At 39.6% G+C, this 22,698-nt stretch overlaps 1 long non-coding RNA gene across 1 annotated transcript; it reads left to right on the top strand.

The window, feature by feature from the left end:
* Positions 1–273: 273 nt before the first annotated feature.
* On the top strand, positions 274–22,441 carry LOC116582914. The gene is made up of 3 exons (XR_004282557.1): positions 274–397; positions 7,616–7,740; positions 21,056–22,441. It is a non-coding gene; the product is annotated as an uncharacterized LOC116582914 (long non-coding RNA).
* The last annotated feature ends 257 nt before the right edge of the window (positions 22,442–22,698 follow it).

Here is a 22,698-nt window from a genome sequence, read left to right as displayed (position 1 = left end):
CAACATTAAGTGATCGTTCCCATTGTGTTGTGTGCACGTTCAACAATGTTTTACAGCAAATGTGTATGTGCACTTGACAGAAGTAATAGTCTCATTTTACATTTGTGTTAAGTTTCAGAATACAACAGTAAATGCAAAACAGGTGCTAGAAAGAGCCTGCGGCAATTACAGCAGGGATGACACATCAGTAGTTGTCATAATGACTTAACAATTAAGGGTTAGCTGAAAATCTTGTTGAGCTCAGGAGACTGCTTAGTACCATCATCCTGTAGAAGCACAGCAATTAAGGGGACTTGTCCTGCCATGTTGTTACTCAGAACTGAAAACGCCCTCTGGATTCATGTTTCCTCATTTCCCGGTCAGCTCATTCCACCAAATGACATGATTATGTGACTCGGTGGGTTTTGACTTGCCTTCGGTGGAGAGGTTTCTTTTTCTGTGTTTCCTGTTAAATGCCCTTTGCTCTCAGCTTAAGCCGTGAATGAAATTTTACATTTTGGCAAACTATGCTCAAGTCACAGATGTCTTTATTTCATAAAGTTAAATTGACTTTTATCTAGTGTATTTCTTTTTCTTATCGGCACTGAAAAACTGTTTTGGGGGGAGGTCTACAAAACATACTCAGTTGAAAATCCTTTCACAGACCCCCCAATGCTAACCAAATTTTTACTTATATCAATTTACAGAAGGGTGGACGCTAAGTCCGATTTCTTCTTCAAAGCTAAAATTCCAGTTCACCTTTATTTTCTCTAAAAAATAGATCTTGGATAAGATTTCAGTTCCACGTGTACTATTCCCGCTTTGATTTAAAGGCTATAATTAAGTCTTTCGTTTGTTCCAACTGCAATTCATTCCTGGCACTGGAATAAGAGCTAAGATGTTGCTTCCGCCCATTCTTCCCGCAATAAAAGTGGAGTTAACAGCACAATGATTACTAGCTTTTCTAATGCGAATTATAATACACATGACAAAACAAATTCGCCTTAATATAAAAACGGAATGTAGAATTTTATTTCATCAGCTACCTGACAAGGAAACCCACTTATAAGTCCTAGAATAATATGAGTCATTGCAATAATGTTTCTTTCTATTTTCATTTTCAAAAAACAGTCACATTTCAAATGACATGCCCATTCTTGGGTCAATGTGTACTTTTACTTTTTAAAAGCAATTAACAAGGGCACCTGGGTGGCTCAGTGGTTAAGCGTCCAATACCTGGTTTTGGCTCAGGTCATGATCTCAGGGTCATGAGATCGAGCCCCGTATCCTGCTCCCCACTCGGCATGGAGCCTGCTTAAGATTCTCTCTTTCCCTCTCCCTCTATCCCTACTCACCCCACCGCCTGCATGTGCACTCTCTTTCTCTCTAAAAAAAATAAAAAATAAATACAAGTAATTAACAGACTATGTTAAAATACTACTTTGTTTCTTCCAGTCTGGTTTTTTAAGGTCAGAGTTAAATTCAGCATGTTTTAGAACTAGGTGCTGGAAGAAACACCCTTCTTTCTGGTTCCTCTTATGCAATGTCTAGTCATCTTCTTTATTATGAGGGAACAAAGTGGGCACTTGGGAAAAATAAAAAACTGACCTCATAAGTTTAGGCTTAGCAGACGATTAGGTATAGGATAAATATCTAAAAAATACTTAGCTATCTGAAAAACAACAAATCAACAAATATCTTAATCTTCAGATGAATTTTACATGTTATTAACTCTTCTGCAAGTAGGCAACTGAGACCTAAAATCTAAGAAACATTTTAAGGTTATAAAAATGGGTTAGGAAATGGGAACGAAAGCCAGCCTTCAGACTCTTTATTCTGTGTTTCATTGACTAGATAAGAAAAAAAGGGGGCAGAGTATAGCTTTAATCTTCTAAAGGACGTGGTCTCACCATTGAGTTTTTCTAGGATTGATCCCACAGACTTCACAGTTCTCTGGCGACTAAAGGCACTTTGCAATGTGACCTTTTCTTACTTATTTGAACCAATTTACCCGTAAATGCCTCTACTTTAGTCAGACCTTCCATGAACACACTGTGTTTATTCCTGCTTCCTTGCTAATGCCCCACCCGTTTGCTCACATAATGCCGTCTGTGATTCTGCTCTCCACTGTTTGGCTTTCTGTCCCTTAGAGTTCAGCTCTGGTCTTACTTCCTTCATTAAGCCTTCCTTTGATGCCTGCAATTAACATCAATCTCTCTCTCCTCTGAACTCTGCAACTTACACCTACAACATTTCATCTTTATTTTGTTTATATATGCTTTACATCACAGGTTCCTTATGAACTGTATTTTGTTTTCTTATGTCCACCGGCAACATAGTTGTATATACCTTATTTAATTGGATTTAAGGGTTAAAATGGTCAAAGGGCTCCTTTTTTACCCCTGTCCATCACCCAGTCCTGGTGATTTGAACTGGAGACTAGATGCTATAAGCTGAATGCTTGTATAACATCCCCCACCCCTAAATTCATATGTTGAAGCCCTAATCCCCAGTGTGATGGTGTTTGAAGGTGGGGCATTGGGAAGTAAATAGGTCATGAGGGTAGAGCGTCATGATTGGTGTTAGTGCTCCTATGCAAGGATACACAAGAGAGAGGGTATCTCCACCATGTGAAGACACAGCAAGAAGATGGCCATCAATAAGCCAAAAAGAGAGCTCTCACCAGGAACTGCTCCCCCCCCCCGCCAGCACCTTGATCTTAGACATGTAGCCTCTAGAACCTGAATAAAGAAATGTTGTTTAAGTCACTCAGTCTATGGTATTTTTATAATGGCATTCCAAAATGACTAAAATACTTAGCAAGTGAATCAGTAAACAAAGAATCCAAACCAGGTGGTTTAATTGGAAGGATTTAACCCAGGGAACTTCTTACAAAAAGTGTTGGAAGAGCTAAAAAGGCAAACAGCAAATGATAAAGCCAGAGGTTAGGAATAGCAAGAAGCTGCCAGCACTTCCAGGGCTGGAGGGATAGAAAGAGGAGAAGCTTTCACCAGACTTCAGGAGCTGGGGCTGCTCAGCTGCTTGTCTTCTGACTTGCACGCTCTCTCTCTCTGTCTGGGCCACCAAGAATAAGGGCTTCTTGCAGGAGGTTGGGACATGGAAGAGACACAAACACTGTCAGAAATACTGGCCAAAGCAAGGAAAGAAGGAGAGGCATACTCTGGCTTCTCCCCACCTTCTATACTCCAAACGCCTGCTAATGACTTTTATTGGCCAAACTAACAGGAAGCCAATTGGCAAAGAAGCCTGGGCAATGTGTTTTGCAGAAACCCAACCTCTTTGGTACAAAGCAGAACAGGAGAAGCAGAGAAAAGAAATCTAAGAGCAAATAGGCAAATGATTAACAATTGCTGGGCCAGAACTGAACAAATCCAAAGCTCTTCTACATGTGATGAAACCACAAAGAGTTCTAAATAACTCTTAAGTAACCTTATTATCTTTATTAGAATTGCTACTTCTGAATGATCACAATTTACTAATTTAGACTTAATAATATATGATTCCTTCTGTTTTCTTATAAGTTGGAAAAGAAATACCAAGTCTTTCTATCTTTGGCCTATTTCAAAAGGGTCACGACTGTTCTGACATCTGTCACCTCTGAAGAAATAAGTTCCAAAATGCATCACTTAATTTAACTTATTTCTCTAAATTCTAGCTGCTCCCTCACTGATAAAATTTCCATCTGTTAACACATTGAAAGCTAATCTCATTCTTTCATTATTAGCTAAAACTTTTTCATTTGAAAGAAATAGAAATCCAACTCTAACTAGCTTCAGCAAAGGAGGAAAGGTATTGGCTTGATCTAATTGGAAAATCGGAATCTTGTATTTCAGGCATAGCTAGATCCAGGAACCTAAACGATAATCAGTTAAAATTTGTTTCTCTCTCACTCTCTGTCTCTGGTTTCCTGTCTCTTCTTACGCCACTCTGCTTGCCTTTGTTTAACTTTTTAAAAAAATTTTAATTTAAATTCCAGTTAGTTAACATACAGTATATGGTTAGTTTCAGGTGTGCAGTGATTCAACACTTACAACACCCAGTGCTCATTGCAAGTGTCCTCCTCAATCCCCATCACCTATTTCACCCATTCTTCCACCCCTGCCTCTGCCTCCAGTGACTATCAGTTTATCCTCCGAAGTTAAGAGTCTGTTTCTTGGTTTGCCTCTCTAAGTCTCAGTCAGGCTGGCTTTGTGTGTGACATGGGCATAATTTGGAAAGAACTCTCTTTGGTCGGCTTGGATCACGTGATCACCTAGAGAACCATTCAGTAGGGCCGACTCTACAGTAGATCCTGATTTACTAGACCTAGATCCAAAGTACCACTTGTAGATGGTTTGGGAGTGTGATCTTTCCCATCCAAATGCCATTATGGTTTGAAGAATAGATTGTTTCCAAAGAAAAGGATATGGAGAAAATAAAAACATATACTCAGGACACCTGGATGGCTCAGTTGGTTAAGCGTCTGCCTTTCACTGGGGTCATGATCCCAGGATTCTGGGATCAAGTCCCACATCAGGATCCTTGCTTAGTGGGAAGACTGCTTCTCCCTCTGCCTCCTGCCCTCCTTGCTTGTGCTCCCTCTCTCTCTCTCTCTCTCTCTCTGACAAATAAATAAATAAAATCTTAAAAAAATAAACAGGGGGACCTGGGTGGCTCAGTCGATTAGGCCTCTGCCTTCGGCTCAGGTCATGATCTCAGGGTCCTAGGATAGAGCCCCGCATCGGGCTCTTGCTCAGCCAGGGGGAGCCTGCTTCCCTCTCTCTCTGCCTGCCTCCTGCCTACTTGTGATCTCTGTCAAATAAATAAATAAAATCTTTACAAAAATACATTCATTATAAAACAAACAAGCATATATATACTCATTACACTCTTCCATCCTCCTCCTACTAATTTCTTTTAAAAATTTTGTTTTTGCTATTATTGCCAAGCATGTTTTAAACCACCTAGTCCCTATCTTTTGCTTCCAGACCCAGCCAATCATCAAGCTCTACCTCTTCTCCCTTGAAAATAATTCTATTATCTGTCATTTGCTTTTATTTTCACTGCTACTACTTTAATTTAGACCAGGTTTTCTCCTCCTTGGCGCTATTGACATTAGGGGCCAGATACTCTTGGTTGTAGGGACTCCTGCGCATTCTAAGATGTTTAGCTGCAACCCTGGTCTCTACCCAATGGGTGCCAGAAGGACTCTGCACTGTGTGACCACCAGAAATGTCCCCAGACATCGCAAATATCTCCTAGGGAGTAACATATGCCCTGATAAAGAACCCCTGATATAGAGTGCCTGTGTGGCTCAGTTGGTTAAGTGTCTGCCTTTGGCTCTGGTCAGAATCCTGGGGTCCTGGGACGGAGTCCTGCATCGGGCTCCTTGCTTTGCTCTTGCCAGTCCTCTGGCTTGTGTGTGCATGCTCTCTCTCTCAAATAAATAAAATCTTAAAAAAAAAAAAAAAAGAACCTTTAATATAGATATTTGTTATCTTAGACTTGAGTTATCATGATAGTCTTTTAACTAGTGCTTCTCTTCCCAGTATGTATTCTTTTACCTTGTTTCCATACAGTATTACCACAATAGTATCATTAAAGCACACCACTGATTACGAAAATCCTTGAATAAAATTTTTGTCAGTTTTTCTGTACTGTGCACTGGATAAAGACCAGATTCTTTAATTTGATATCTCTCTTTGAACCCTTAACCTATTACTACTCAGCTCAACGTAAAGGAGTATTTGGCACTCCAACCGGACTACCCATCCCTATCTCAGCTTGCGTTTGCCAAGTTGTTGGTCTTGCTGCTTTACAGGGCAGCAACATAACCTGTCACACCCCCAAACTTCTACACATTCCCCAAGGCCAACCTCCAGGGCCACCTTCCCTTTTCCTCTAGGAAATCTCCCTTGTGTCTTTCTCCTTTGTCTCCAGTATAGCCTTATCCTCCTCATCAGCTCTCACCTTTACAACACTCTTATTATATTTTACTCTTGTCACTCATTTGACTCATAGCACATATATCTTGCATTGTTATTTTTTATGTTACTATCTTATCATTCCAACTAGAGGGAAGAGATTGAAGTATGTGATACCCTGGTATCAGCACTTAGATGTTTCCTAGGGCATGTTATAAATTTTCTTGTGTTTCTGTTTCCTGATTAGGTTAATGGAAAAAACCATGCCCTTCCTGCCCATTTCAGTTTTTTTCTTTTTTTTTTTTTTTGAGAATAAAATGAATTCCTTTCATAGGGATACTGCAGAGGACAACACAGTTTTTGTTAGAATCCTTGGAAGATTTATTATGACTTGTTATTGATGGGCAGCATACATTTGGGAATAAACGGGGAAGTAAGAACAGAATCTTTATTCTGGAGAAGAATTATTTGTGGATGTGAGTGGATTAGGGATCAACCCTGTGTTTTGTACTTTCAATAGTTACGAGGGTGGTAGAAAAGATGAAGGAGTCATGGGAATGTTAACTGGTGCAGCTGTCTTGGAAAATGGTAGTTTCTGAAATAGTTAAGCATACAGTTACCATATAACTGAGCAATACCAGTCCTAGGTACGTACCCAGGAGAAATGAAAATATGTGTCCATACAAAAACTTGGATGTGAATGTTTATAGTATTATTCATCTTAGCCAAAATGTGGAAACAACCCAAATTTTCATCAACTGATGAATGGATAAGCAAAATATGATATATCTTTTCAATATTTTGTCATAGAAAAGAATGAAGCACTAATACATGTTACAATGCAGATAAACCTTGAAACCTTACGGTGAAAGAAGAGAGTCAGCAACAAATCTTCTATTATATCATTTCATTTACATGAATTGGCCTGAGTTGGTAAATCCATATGGACAGAGAATAGATTAGTGTTTGTTTAGGGCTGGGGAGAGGAGAAGACAGGGACAAAGGAGTGATATATGAAGGGTATGGGGTTTCTTTCTGAGATGATAATAATGTTCTAAAATCGTGCTGATGGTTACACATAAGTGTGAATATACTAAAAAAAACCCCACAGGATTGTACATTTGAAATTATACACTTGAAATGTATGGTATATGAATTGTATTTCAGTGAAGCTGTTATTAAAAAAAAAAAAAACTTGCAAGCCACCAGCTATATTAAAAAAAAAAAAATAGTCCATAGCCTACCAATGTCTTAGTAAGTTTCTTGAATCAAAACAGGTAAGATAATGAAAGACTAAAATGCTAAGTCCAGGGATGATATCATGCATATTTTTGGTGTCAGTCCTTTGTTTGCTCCCAATTCATTTTTTAAAAAGATTTTATGTATTTATTTGACAAAGAGAGAGACACAGTGAGAGAGGGAATGCAAACAAGGGGAGTAGGAGAGGGAGAGCTGAGCAGGGAGCCTGATGCAGAGCTCTGGCTCGATGAGTCCCAGGACCCTGGGTTCATGACCTGAGCAGAAGGCAGAGGCTTTAACCCACTGAGCCACCCAGGCGCCCTTCCCAATTCATATTTATTCCCCTGGCAGAAACTGTGTGTTCTGCTGTCTCTGCATCTGCATTCTTACCTGACACTGAACACTAATTAGTGACTCATGGATCCATAGAATGCTATTAACTTGCCAATACTAATTCTCTCTTTTTCACTTAGCTATGTCAGGTTGTCAAACAGGAAGTTTTACCATAAAGGATTATACTTGTGGTGGGATATAGAGAGGAAACCCTGTGCTTCCAAACCATCAAGAACACTTGAGTGGCATCGGTCTCTTCCAACACGTAAGTTGTGGCCCAACGGTTATATAACAGAAAGTGTAGGCAGACTATGACTTTTATTGTTGTCAGAGGTAACCTACGTTCTTCACTCTGTCAGACCCATGTTAAGATCACCACTGATTTGCTGAAGAGTTTTCATTTCTCTGTGTAACGTATAGATTATCCTACTTAAACTCAATTTCGTTTTTTGGGTCTATTTCCCCTTTTAAGTATAATAGGAATATGTGGACCTCCCAACCCTTTCCTGGGGATGGATTTTTTTAATCTACATGAGCCAATTGGGCAGTTTGGCTTTGCCATCTCTCTTGCAGACATTCTCTCTGACGTTCTGGGTTTCTTGGTTGACACAATGGCATCTGTGTCTTAGCATGTCTGGAGATGAGGTGACTCTTTCTCTTGGTGCCAGAGATGGGATGGAGAAGACTTTTTTATTCTTCCCCTTGCTCCCTTGACCCTTTAGCCTCTTCAGTAGGAAAACATTAAATGGCATGCCATATATAATATTTAGCAAAACCCAGTGATAGTGATAAATGGAGGATTAATAGTCACATGTATTAAGCACTTACTATTTACCATCCACTATGTTGAATGCTTTATGGAATCTCGACAACTCCATGAATATGTACTACTATTGTGCCTATTTTATAGGTGGATAAACCAAGTCTTAGAAGTGTGGAGCAACTTGCCCCAGATCTAGGCAGTCTCACCAATGCTCTTAACCACTGCCAAGATTCAAGTTCTAAATACAGTTGACCTTTGAAAATGTGGGAGTGGAGGCACACCAATTCTGCACCCCTGCGCAATAAAAAATACACGTATCCCCCAAAACATAACTACAAATAGCCCATTATTTACCGGAAGCCTTACTGATAACATGTGCAGTTTATTAGCACATATTTGGTATGTTATAGGTATTATATATTGTATTCTTACAATACAGCAAGCTAAAGAAAAAATTATTTTTAAGAAAATCATAAGGAAGAGAAAATACATACATTTTTAGTACTGTGCAGTATTTGTCAAAAAAAAAAAATTAACATGTAAGTACTTGGCAATTCAAACCTGTGTTGTTCAAAGGTTAACTGTAGTTTGGAATTTTCTTTTCTAATTATAAGTAGGCTCTACACCCAATGTGGGGCTTGAATCATGACCCCGAAATCAAGAGTCGCATGCTTTATCATTGAGCCAGCCAGGGACCTGGAGTTTGGAATTTCTTTGTGCATTTGAAGGAAATGACCACAAGATGCAGGCTTTCACAGTGTGAGTGTCCACCTGCTGGACACCTTCTGTTTGTCTTCCAGATCTGTACATTTTTCCACTCTGTCTTGTGCATTGGGAGTTGACCCTAAATTATGTTGATGGCCCCCTTACCCTTTGGTCCCAAGAGGATCATTAGCAAGAGATTGGAAGGAGAAGAGCAGAGAGGTCAGCTCTCTCCTGCCTTATCACTGTCCCCTGGCTGAGTACTCTCACCATAGGTGTCAAGCTGTTGTCATATGGCTCTTTCTGCTCAGCATTTTCTGTCTCCAGGTTCTGGTAACCATTGTTTCACTTTGCCTAAGGGTGGTAACACCTGCAGTTCCAGCCCTAGGAGTCACACTAATCCCTTGTGGTTTCTTTACACCCTGCCCACACCTTTGTAAATAGACCTTTCATCAAACTCTCTCTGGATTTCCCTGTTGTGATCGTGCCATTTGTTTCCTGGTGGGACCCCAACTGATCCAGTCTCAATGGGTGTTTTCATTTCCTTGACGTGGTTCTAGCTTCAGGTCACACCCGTGACTCCTGTTAGAGAAGGCTCAACTCCAGTTCTTTCCTGATGCTTGCAGGCTCAAGTAGTTGGGAGGGCAGTGGGCCTTGGGAGAAGGGGAAGGTGCAAATCTTTCCTCTAGTTCTGGTTCAGTCGCCCCACCTAGAACAGTTTCTGGGACTGCTGATGCCTTATTAACTAATTACATCTCTCAAAAACTCAGTGTAATTATTTTGTCAGAGACACCATGGCCTAACCTAAGCTGAAGAAGACTATTTCTCTTACTAACAGGGCTGTGGCCCAGACATGCGGAAATAGTGGGTCTTAATTATTGTCCCTAAAATCACTGGATTCAGATTCCTTTTTTTAAAAAAAGATTTTTAAGTAATCTCTAACCCAACATGGGACGAGGACTTACAACCTGGAGATCAAGAGTCACATGCTCTACTGCCTGAGCCAGCTGGGTGCCCCTTGGTTTCAGATTTTCTTCTGCTGCACCTGGGGCCCTGGCAGGAGGCACAAAAATCCTTGATAGCTTTTAGTGGCTTCCTGGAGAATGTTACCAACTGTGATAAAAATTACTTTGATTCAGAATTTGGGGGTGAGAGATGCTCACTGATTCTTCCTTATGCGTTAAGTAATGGAGATAAGCAATCTTGCTTCTTTGGAAAAGAAGCCTTTCTACTTCACATTTTCCCTCTGAATATAAGAGTATATATAGCGTCCTCGGGAAGATCTTCAGAGATGTATTTAATTCAGTTTTTGAAGGGTTGGGAGGTCTTCTGGCAGGAAGTTACAGATGTTGGCTGGGGATTTTCTAGGTGGAGAGAACCATTTGTGCAAAGGCATGGAGGCAGGAGAAAGCATGAGAAATTTAGGGAAACCAAATACAGGACTCTATGATTCCCAGGGTTCACCTAATTCAAACATCATCAGACATCAAGGATGAGCAATTAGACAGAGCATCCACCAGCCCACACAGGTGGGTATAGCTGATGTCTGTCCAGGTTGGTTAGCACCCTTGCCTAGGGTGACCAAATATCCTGGCTGCCCAGGGCTATCCCAGGGTTAGTATCCATATATCCAGTTCCATATCCCAGGAAACCCATTAGTTCTAAACAGACTGGGACAGTTGTTTGGAACTAACTGCTGCTAGAGTAGTTCAATATTTTGGACATCATCCCAGCATTAATATTTAAGTACATATATACATTCATGCAGCTAATGTTTTCTTTTTTAAGATTTTATTTATTTGTCAGAGAGACAGAGAGGGTGCACAAGCAGGAGGAAAAGAAGGCAGAGGGAGAGGAAGAAGCAGGCTCCCTGCTAAGCAGGGAGCGGGAGGCGGGACTCGATCCCCAGGACCCTGGGATCATGACCTGAGCTGAAGGCAGACGCTTCACTGACTGAGCCACCCAGGCGCCCCACAATATTTTGTGTATATGTATTTATGTTCTTGGGTCCTCACTTTCCAAGTTTAGGCCTTTGATAGCACTCTTGCTCTTTTAGTCTTGAGCAGGATTTTTAACCCAAGACTGTATTAGGTATCATCAAACATGACCTCCTCTCGCCCTGACAGTCTAAAGAATTTCCCACGCCTGTAGTCTTCTGAGGCATCTTGGACTTTTCTTTCCTGCCATCAGAGTGAGTTTTCCTCAAGGATCTTTGAAGAACTCTTTTCAGACTTTTCTGCTTAGAGGAAATTCCTTTTGAGCCTCCGAAGATGGCTGGTTGTATTAAAAGAAGCACAGCTATGACGGGAATGTTTGAAGACTGTTCCAGACATTGTGGGCTCATTTTGGTTTTAATTTTAGTCCTTGAATTACGTATTTAATATAGACCAATTTGCAAGAATAGCAGATATCCCAGCTGACTTCTGTGGCAGGCAGAGAGTTCTTCCTCTCTGCCGTCCTCTGAGCCAAACAGCTGTGCTCTGAATCAGCTCAGCAGGCAGCTGCTGGGTGCCGCAGTCCTGCTGGAACATTCTCCCGCTTTGAGGCCACACCTGGGAGCCCAGAATGTCACCGGACAAGCCAAGCGAGGTGACTGGTGCTACGGAAAAGTCTGTTACCACTCCTTCCCTTACATGCCCGAAACTCACAGACATCTGCAAACGATTTGCTGAAAAGTAAAGTTTATGTTGAGTGAGAGGTCTGAGAAGTGCCTGCTTGATGTAAAGACATATTCAGATTTGGAAAAGCTTTTCTTTGTCAGAGGCGAAAGCATTCATCTATGACTCCGTGAGGACGGTAATTATCTCCAATCTTTCAGAGTTATCATCACCATCACTATTATTTTCCATTTGCTGGAAAGCCAGCTTTGGAAACACAGCAGAAGGAACAACTGCCCAAGTTCGTGTACCAAGGAGTGATTTCCGTGCTCCATTCTTGTCCCCATGGTCACGTTTTCTGTGTCTTAGCTTTGGCTAAATCCATACCCATAGGAAAAAGCTGCAAGAGTGCCCTCTGCTCAGGCCTGTTCTGCCATCACTTAGTTATGATTCAACACATATTTACTGAGCCCTTCCCATGTGCCAGATGCTGGTGATGGGTCCCCTCTTCTGTCGTCTAATATTGGTGGCAGTTTCAGACCAGCTTGGCAGGGATATTTTGGAGAAGGTGCTAGTCAACGCACATTACATGTTTATAAGTTCTGTCCCTCACTGATCAAGAAATTGAAATCCGGAGATGTAGGGGACTAAAGATTCACTGTGACAAAAACTGTGGGAAGCAGAGCTCAAGAAGACCCTGGATTTGCTCCCCAGCCAAGTTCTCTATTTGCAAAGCTTTAAGATATTGCTCAGGAGATAGTGGCTGCGTAATTTCTGTGGGTACCTCATTAGACTTCATTAGGATCACTTAAACCACTTAAAGCCCAAAAGTCAGCCCAACTGAGGTTCTCAGATGGGGTGAGATGCCTGAGTCACACCGACAGACAGATCCAGAAAGACCAGCAGAATTGCTGTGAATTATTGCATCCATATCATGAAAGCACCTGGCAAATTGAGGATTTATGGGTGGAGTTGAATAAAATTGAAAGCAAATGCTTGTCTAATATGAGAAAGAAGCAGGAAGAAGGCTCAGGGAGAGCCTTGGGGAGACGAATCTTGCTAATCTGATAAAAAAATTTCCTTTTATGGTGCCACTTTTATAGAACAATTAAGCACACATAATAAATTGTGAAAGGGTATATATACTAAATTCTTAATAGAGGTTGCCTTGAGGGGGTCGAAATCAAATCAGGAGGCACTTTAATGCACTGTTTTTTATTTCAATCAATTCTTCTTTAATTAGTAGAAACAGGAGTGCAAAAAATGATAGATTTATTTAATTTTTCATCTTGTTTGAGAAATTATTCAAATAATTAAAAATTTAAAAGCTTGTATTTAAGCAAACACTTACCGGAGCCTCTATTACGAGCATTACACTCAGCACTGTGTGTGTGTGTGTGGAGGAAGCTTGTCAAAAATGCTGATGTACAAAAAAGGTCTAAATATTGTACTGTGAGAATGTAAGGAAGGAGTGGGGGTGGGCTTAGTGCTAGCTTCCAGTGAAAGGTGACATTGGAGCAAAGACTTGAGACATGAGGAGAATTTCCTTAAGAAGCAAATGTGGAAGATTTCTCCTTCCAGGTTGAGAGAACAGCATGAGCTCCATGAAAATGTGACAGCACACAGTCCTTTGGGACAGGATAATAGATTTGTGTGACTAAAGCACATTCTCTTGAGGGAGGAAAAGGAGTGTTTGATGTAAAGAGCTTCAAATGTTATGCTAGAAAGTCAGGCTGTTCTGTAGATATTAGAAAGCCATAGGAAGCTTTGTTACCGAGGAAATGATACAGTTTTACTTTTATGTTTGAACATGAAAAAAAATTATATACTGTTTTATATATATATTTTTATATACTGTTTTGTAATAATTCCCCCCTCCCATTTATTAACATTTTGTGAATGTCTTTTCATTGTCAATAAATATAAACACATTATTTTTAAATGTAACATGTATGGAAGAACTGGAATTTATTATACTAAATCACATGGATGGATGTTTAAATTAGTTCACATATTTGGATTTATTTATTATTATATTTTAAAGACTTCATTTATTTATTTGAGAGAGAGAGAGAGCATATGCACAAGCAGGGGAGCAGCAGAGGGAGAGGGACAAAACAGAGTCCCTGCAGAGCAGGGAGCCTGATGGGGGATATGGGACTCAATCTCATGGCTTCGAGATCATGACCCTAACTGAAATCAAGAGTCGGGCACTTAACCCACTGAGCCACCCTGGCATCCCTCATATATTTAGATTTATAAACAGTGCTACCCCAAGCATCATTTTAGATATACCCTTGTTTTCTTGTGTAATTATTTCCTTTGAATGACTTTTTGGAATGTACTTGCCAGTTCCTTTGGAGGCATCCAATTTTTCTTTCATGTTTCAGAATTTCGTTCCCCTCCTCCAAGATTTTAGCAGGATATGCTTGTGTTATTGCTTAACATTGAATGTTTTAATTTTGTATATATAAATCTTTAAGCCATTTTAGATTTATTTTGGAATACAGTATGAGATACAGAATCTAACCTAATTAAAAAATAGTTCCCCCCAAAAAATAGTTTGCCGGTTTTCTTGCTGACTATTAAAAAATATGTGTCTGGGGCACCTGGGTGCTTGGTCAGTCAAACAGTCGAGTCTTGATTTCAGCTCAGGTCATGATCTCAGGGTCATGAGATCCAGCCCAGTGCTGGTCTCCGGTGCTGGGCATGGAGCCTGCTTAAGATTCTCTCTCTCCTTCTCCCTCTGCTTCGATAACCTCCAGTCTCTCTCTTTGAAAAAAAAAAGACTATGTTTTGTTCCTATTTTTTTGGAGTACTTTCGTAACTATATACTAAATTCTTACTTTGGATTGAATTTTAAACTGGATTTAATTTTTGGATATGGTATTGATTCCATCCATCTCTTCTGAATACAGTGCCACAATGCTTTCATTTTTGTAGCTTTACAACAGACAATACACAATAGGAAAATCTCCCCTTATTCCGGCTAGTTTTAAATAGTTTCCCATATGTGCTAGGGTAATTCCCCTCCATAAGCCTCAACGTTTAATGAGAATCTTCACACTTAACAGCCTTACGTTAATGATACTCCCAGGAATGATGAGATCAGGAGTGTCCATCCTTAAAGAAGGGGATGCAGGAAGAGAGGAATATATGCAGAAGTGGATCATCAATAAAAGGGTGCAATGTTTAGAAAAATTGAAGATATTATTATTTTTTTTGAAAGGAAAGTGAATCCAGATGGCTGTAGATGATGAGAACCCAAAGCTTATGTATTTGTTATGTAACATATAATATATAAAATCATGTGTTTATCTTTTTAAAAGAGTGGCATCACATTCTACTTACAATTTTATATTCTGCTTGATAAAAATATTCACATTGTTTTAGAGGCATTTTCTTTAAAGACTTTTTTTTCTTTATGAACTTATTTTTATTGGTTGTATAAAGCCCATCTGTTGGATGGCATAGGATCTCATGATGCTTTGTAAAGTTGCATAAGAGTACTTCACTACCAACATCTCATAAAGGTCAACCACAGAGGAAGCATTAGAAGGTGTCAGAAAAAGATATTTCTCTCCGTGTCTCTGTCTCTCTGTGCTTGGCTTAAATTGCTGGACTTCATGGTTTTCAGATTCAGCAGGCTTTTTTGTAGATTCACTCTTGAGCATCATGTGCTTGAGTAGCTCTTGCTAACTTACAGATCCAGTCTAGTTATTTACCTTCTGTAATTATTTTTTTTAACTATCAGCTTATTGTCAGTAATGTTTGATTTCTTATTCTTTTACTTCAGAAATCGTGGCATTCAAGTCTTAGGAGTAGACCTACACCTACAAGTGAGGAGGCACTTTAACTTTACACAAATGTTTATTTAAAACATTTAACTTAACGATCCGTGATTAAAAATATTATAAAATAGTCTTCCCCAGTCTCTAAAATCTTATTTTTCATGATTTATTTTTAAGTGGAAAGGGGGTTATAGAGAAACATTAGCATAGCTCAGATAGCCAAGTGGTTGGCCTGACCCAGGACTGGAAGGTAGTTCTGGCTCCAAGCTTAATGATTACTTTTCTCAAATTGCCCGTTCTTTCTTTCTTTCTTTTTTTTTTTAAAATATTTTATTTATTTATTTGTCAGAGAGAGTGAGCACAGGCAGACAGAGTGGCAGGCAAAGGCAGAGGGAGAAGCAGGCTCCCTGCTGAGCAAGGAGCCCAATGTGGGACTCAATCCCAGGACGCTGGGATCATGACTTGAGCCGAAGGCAGCAGCTTAACCAACTGAGCCACCCAGGCATCCCTCAAATTGCCCTTTCTGTTGTGAATCATCCTCACACTCTTTGTATAAACCGCACTTGTGCATAGAATGATGGATTTTATATTCTAATGTCTTATTTATGATTTTAATCTATATTTAGAAATTATATTAGCCTACGTTTTTATTTGTATTGTGTTTTCCAGCTTTGGTGTTAAAATTAACTGCCATTTGTTTTTATACTTTTCTACACTCTAGACTGCTTTATGTGATGTAGAATGATTTGTTCTTTGTTTGATAGATTTAACATAGATTTTTTTTTTTAAGATTTTATTTATTTATTTGACAATAGAGAGAGGGGGAGGCAGGCTCCCTGCGGAGCAGACAGCCCAATGCGGGGAGGGGGGGGGGGGGGCTTGATCCCAGGACTCTGGGATCATGACCTGAGCTGAAGAGAAGACAGGGGTTTTAACCCACCGAGCCACTCAGGTGCCCAGATTTAAAATAGATTTAAAAATACAATAGAATATTTTAATAAAAATTGATTTTAGAAAAACAAAATAGATTTTAAAATAAAAAATTTAAAAATAAAATACGTTTATTTATTATTAAATTATTAAAATAATTTAAAAATAAAATAGATTTTAAAGTCTCCTAATCCAGCCATACTTTCAGGGGCATTTTTTGGGTTTTGTCTTTTATATTTTTTATAGTTTTTGCTTTATAGTATTAATGTTTCTACCTGGTTTTGGATCAGTATTTCTGAGAAATTGTTTATGTGACATACATTTTTAGAATTATTGGTGCAAAATTATATTTTATCTTCTCTATAATTAAAAGAATCTTTATAACTGAGGCATGCTACATTCTAATTCCCAACGCTGTTTATGTCTTTTCTCTTACTTTCTTGTCAAAAAGTTGATTTTATTGATCTTTCTAAAGAATTAGCTTTTATGATATTAAGAGGAAAAGAGAAGGAGAATATATATGATATACGTATAGATCACACTTACTACCATTTTTTCTATTTGGTCTATTCCTACGAGAGAGAGAGATCAAAATTTCACATTTCTTACAATTTTTCTATTATCTATGGCTTTATAGGTTTCAGAATAGTGCTTATAAGTGCATAAAAGCTTACTATTGTTATGTATTCTCTCCAGTTCGTACCTTTTATAAATGTAAAATATGTCCCTTTTTTAAACCAGTAAATGTCCTTTTCTTTACGTTTTATTTGGTTTAATATTAATACTGCAATATCTAATTTCTTTTACCAGAATCAGTCTGTTAAATCTTTTTGTATCACTTTATTTTTTACCTGTTAGTGTACCTTTGTTTGCTTTAATGTCTGCCAAACCTGGGGCTGCCTGCATCTCTCTGGTTCAGGCCATAAATTTTATTCTGTTGATTTTGGTAAAAGAAACACCATGTGTTACAGATCAACTAAAGTGTCCATCTAGTCTTTATTTCCTATCCTATGCAATGCTCAGATAATATCTAAGTATTAACAACATTGTTGCAGGTATCAGCTGAAAGGTGGAAGTTTTAATCAACCCAAGTATTCTTAGGTTCTGGGGCTAGCATCGTGTACTTGGTGATTGCAGAGTGAAGGGACAGACAATAGAAGGGGCTTATTCTCAGCTAATATGAGTGGGTAACCTGTTTTGTATCTGCAGAAACTCTTTTGATTTTTTTTTTCCTTTGTTCTTTGGAATTCCTCCATGAATATTTTTCAATTTTCCTGCTTTAGATTCAGTGACTTTCTAAGTTTCTGGGTATTTTTCTAACATTCTTTAGGTTGGTTTCCTAACTCACTAATTTGCTTCTCAGCTCTGTCCATTATGCTATTAGCTCATAACTGAGTTTTTATTTTTCCAATTACATTTAAAATTTGTCACGGATGCAATATCTTCTTAAATCTCTCCAAATATAATAATTACACTCGTGAGGTAGACACTCTGTGGGTGAACAATCTTGCCTCGCTCTGTTCTAGATGTTGTAATTCATAAAAACCTGCACCTGGATGTGGCTATAAACTCTAATTCTTGGCCAAATCTGTTGGTGCTGTCTTTCTATTTCCTTTCTCTTCATTCAGAGGATGTAGTTATGTGATCTGGAGTTTTAGCAGCTCTCTTGCCACCATCAGGACAAAATCCAGACTGAATGGCAGAGCAGAAAAATGGAAAGAATATGGATCCTGATGATATCAATGAAATGCTACAGTGGCCTCGGATTACCGCCCTTCTTTTTTCTCTCTATATAACAAAAGCAAACCTGATTTTCAGTTCACTTTTAGTTGCATTTGCATAGCCGTTTGCAATCCCTGGTGAATGTAACGGATTCCTAAGTTCTTTACTGATTACTCTACTAGCTTATTTTTATTAGTTTTATTAGGTCTTCTGATTATTGAGTTTGGTGTTCCTCTCATGGTGTGGACTCTCTTCAAGTAATTATAATTCTTGTTTGACTGCAGAATCCCAGCCTGCCTATCTGTAGAGATTACCTTGTTTTGTCAATAATGACCGTTGGGGAGAGAGAAAATATTTCTGAGGAGAGACAGCCACAGGTCCTTGGCATGGGGTCATTTATCTTCCCCATCAGTAACCACCAGAGGCCCTGGTACTGCTTTGCTGACACAGCCCCAAACCTCTGTTGGAATGAGTAAAGGCCACAGGTGCCTAGGATTTGGCATCGGTGGGGTGGGGAAGGAACACAGGGAGGCAGAAGAGGGGTCAGCCCTGCCCAGGTGTTCTAAGGAAGCCACCTAAATTAATCACCAAGGGCTTCTCAGTCCCCCATCCCTAAACAGCCCCCTACTTTTCTTTAATAAGGTATTCTTTTTCCTCAACTTCTTCCACCCGAGTAGACATAAGATTTTTAGTTTTCTCTTATATTGCTGCTTTGAGTTTCACAATCCAGTGTGCTTTCTATTCTTCAGTAGTGTTTCCATTATTATTATTTTTTTTTTGTGGGTGTGATGCTTTCTTCTGTTTTGGGGCTAATGTGGATTTATTCCTTTTGAACTAGGGGTTCTCAAAACTTAATCTGGGTCAGAATCACCTGGAGGTCTTGCTAAAACAGATTCCTTGGTCCTCTACTCCAGCGTTCCAGTAGATGCGGAGAGAAGCAAGAGAAATTTGCATTTCTTATATGTTCCTGGGAGATGCTGATGCTGTTAGCTCAGGGAACCACAATTTGAGAACCACTACCTTAAAATATATCTTTTGGGCAGGTGGCTCAGTCGGCTAAGGGTCTGCCTTTGGCTCAGGTCATTATCCCAGGGTATTGGGATCAAGCCCTGAATGGGGCTCCCTGCCATAGGGAGTATGCTTCTTCCTCTGCCCCTCCCCCCACTTGTGCCTCTCTGCCCCTCGCCCTACTTGTGTGAATGCTTGCATGCTCTCTGTCTCTTACAAAAATAAATAATTTAAAATATATCTTTCACTTAATGAAACTTTGGAAAACAGGTGTATACATGTGATTAGTTTACTGTATTAATCCAATCTCAAAAAGTTTGGTTCACTTCAAACACATTTTATTTTCTAAAAGCCGTGATTTTGATAATTAGATATGAAAAGCTAAGGGGCAGACCAAGTAAAATGCTTGTTCAAAAGTGTTTTTTTGTTTTGTTTTGTTTTGTTTTTTTGTTTTTTGAGAGAGAGAGAATGTGGGGTAGGGGCAGAAGAAGAGGGGAGAGAGAATCTTAAGTAGGCTCCACACCCAGCACGGAACCCAACACAGGCTTGATCTCACAACCCTGAAATCATGACCTGAGCCAAAATCAGGAGTCTGATGCTTAACCAACAGATCCACCCGTGCGCCTCTAGTTTTAAATAACTCCCTCCATGCTTCTTGTCCATTTAAAAATTATTCCTGGGTGGCTCAGTGGGTTAAGCCGCTGCCTTTGGCTCAGGTCATGATCCCAGGGTCCTGGGATCGAGTCCTGAATCGGGCTCTCTGCTCAGCAGGGAGCCTGATTCCCTCTCTCTCTCTCTGCCTGCCTCTCCATCTACTTGTGATTTCTGTCAAATAAATAAATAAATAAAATCTTAAAAAAAAAATATTCCAAGTCTGTTGCTCCTTAGTAATCTTATACCCACCATTGCCTTCCAGAATGCAATGTTTTCATAGTTCAGATTTTAAGTGAAGAAAAAAAGAAAACCCTAGTGTGTGTGTGTGTGTGTGTGTGAGAGAGAATCTACTTTGGTATCTTTGCATATAAAAATATGTAGTATTTATGGACAAAGAAGAATTTGAATATCTAAACGTTGTCTCAGAAATTTACATTTCTTTAAGAGTAAAGGCCCCCAACTGTTACCTATCAGGCACATTCTACAGGTTAGCCTGAGACTGACTCATGATAATCTAACCATCTACTTGAAGCCAAACCACTCACAGTTTTCCCAACGTAGCCACTGGTACCTGAGAAATCCAAACAGAAGGACGAGGCTAAATATATATCGGTTCCTTTTGTCTCATTCCTGTTTCTCCTTTCTTCTTGGGAATTTATTTTCAGGCCCAGGCACATGCTGATTTTCAAGATTGAAAACCTTCTGCTATGCATTTAGAGAATGGGTCTAAATACATGAATGCATTTAGAAGAATTACTTGTATGCGTGTGCCTGGAGGGCACAGAATTTAATACACATAGTAACCTGCATGGTTTATTTTAACCTTGAGGCTTCTCTCCTTCCTTATAACAAGACAAGCTTCCTTCCTTCTGAGTCTCCTTAACTTAAGTATTTGAACGTGCTCTGAGGTTATATTATTCCCACTACCTGTCAATGAGTGCTGAGCTCAAACACTGCTTATTTTCAGCTCTAACTACTTTAATTTAAATTTGCAAGTAATTATTACCCCCTCGAATTTGAAATGCACATTCCTTTAAGTGCAAAAATCACACTCAAGTGAATCAGCTTAGGTGTAAATATAAACAACCTTAGAGTAAAGGAAATCTAAATTAGCCAATCTTGTATTAGCTGTAATCTGAACATATCACACATGTATTTTAGGCTACAACATTCCTGCTATAACCTAACAACTAAAAATACTACCTGTGTGCTTGAGGGTAAGTTATGACTGTCATGGGAACCATAATTTTGAACTTGAGATTTGTGGGCATAAATCTCAATTCTGTTTCTGCCTAAGCCTTAACTTAGACAGAAAAGAATGTTTGAGAGGCTTCTTTGCATATTGTAATGATAGCATGTGGCCTGGCTGTGAGCTGTTGAAACCACCGTCTTTTTTTTTTTTTTTTTTTTCAGATATCACTATATATGAAGATGTCACCTAAGAGAGGACACCAGCTAGATATTGCTGACCTTCTGATTGCCTGATTGCCATATAAATACCTGGGAAGGGCCAGATTAAATGGTCATTGATGCGTGAGAATTTCCTAAGTGAAAGAAATGAAGAAAGAAGAGTAATATCATCTTGGAAGTCTTTGTAAACTATTTAGAGAAAAATAGTACAGCTGACTCTTGAACAACATGGGTTTGAACTCTATGGGTCTATACTTACACTTGGATGCAGAGAGCAAGATGGAATCACTCGTGTCAAGCAGCCAAGGGTGGTGCAGCTCCGACCAGATAGCGCCCAAACCAGCACAGGCTAATGACACCCAGAACGGATAACAAGTAGAACCAGAGCAGGTTTGCTAAGGCCAAAGCAGGATTAAATTCCTTTATAGAAGAGAGATTTTTGCAGCAAACTGCCAGACTCTCCTGACACTGACCCTTTCAGGTCTCACCACATCAAAAAGGCAACTGCCACAGAAGGCTCTACCCAACTGATGTTGGAACATAACAGAGATTCTCCACGGCTTGAACATAATTAGCTGCACAGGGTGAGAGCCGACCCTGACCTGACGGAGACCCCATCTCAACAGTGTGCTCATGGATGGACTTCGAGTTGAGTTCGTTAGCTTCTTACTCCTTGTTGGATCTTGTTTGTTGTGTGACTTTATATGGTCCTGTGCTTTGTGTGATGCGTATGAAGCCAAGTTAAATGCCGAGTGACAGGTCTTTGAGTTTGGAATCCTGAAGCCGCTTTGCAATTACGTTAGCCTTGCTTTATGATTGAATGAAGCTGACACTATGGAAAGACACAACTTGTGTGTGTGCCTTCATAGCGTGCTCCACAATAGGATTGCTTCTGCACATCGTGGAAGAGGGTGAGGTCACCACTCTGCTTTTGCTTCTTCAAGAGATGCTGGGGTGCCCTTGTGCTTCTCTTTTGTCAGCTCGTGAGGAAGTGACATATGCCCTCTTGAGCTCCATTGTCACGTTGGAAATAGAAGCCCAGAGAGAGGTGGTATAAGAGGCCTGCCAATGCACGTTCACCAGGTGGAATAATTCTGACACGTGGTCCATCGGCAGTAAAGAGCTAAACTCGAAAAACAGTGTTGGCTGGTCTTGGTGGCAGAGGGTGGCTGAGATGGTTTGGAAGGTTGTAAGTGGAAGAGAGACTGGAGGGTGATTGGGGGGTGGAAGAAGGGATGTTCCTGGCTCTGTCCATTCAGATGCTACTAAAGCAAGAGATAGACCTGCAGGACCTCCAGGCACACTTCCTATGTGTGAACTTTTTACGTTGCAGTGCTGGAAATATATTTTCCTTCCTTATGATTTTCTCAGTATTTTTTTCTCAATGTTTTTTTCTCTAGCTTCCTTTATTGTAAGAATACAGTATATAATTTACATAACGTGTAAAGTATGTGTTAATTACCTATAATGTTAGCAAGGTTTCTGATCAACAGCAGGCTTCTAGTAGTTAACTTCTGAGGGAGTCAGAAGTTACATGTAGAGTTTGGACAGCATTAGAGTTGGCACCCCCGATTCCTGTGTTCAAGGGTCAACTGTATTATCTTGAGAACAGCTATGAGTATAAACAGTGGTGGCTTCTCACTCTG

Source organism: Mustela erminea, chromosome 2, assembly GCF_009829155.1.
Source record: "Mustela erminea isolate mMusErm1 chromosome 2, mMusErm1.Pri, whole genome shotgun sequence".
Classification (NCBI taxonomy): domain Eukaryota; kingdom Metazoa; phylum Chordata; class Mammalia; order Carnivora; family Mustelidae; genus Mustela; species Mustela erminea.
Note: the sequence above shows the minus strand (reverse complement) of the source record. Positions and strands in the feature narration are given on the sequence as shown.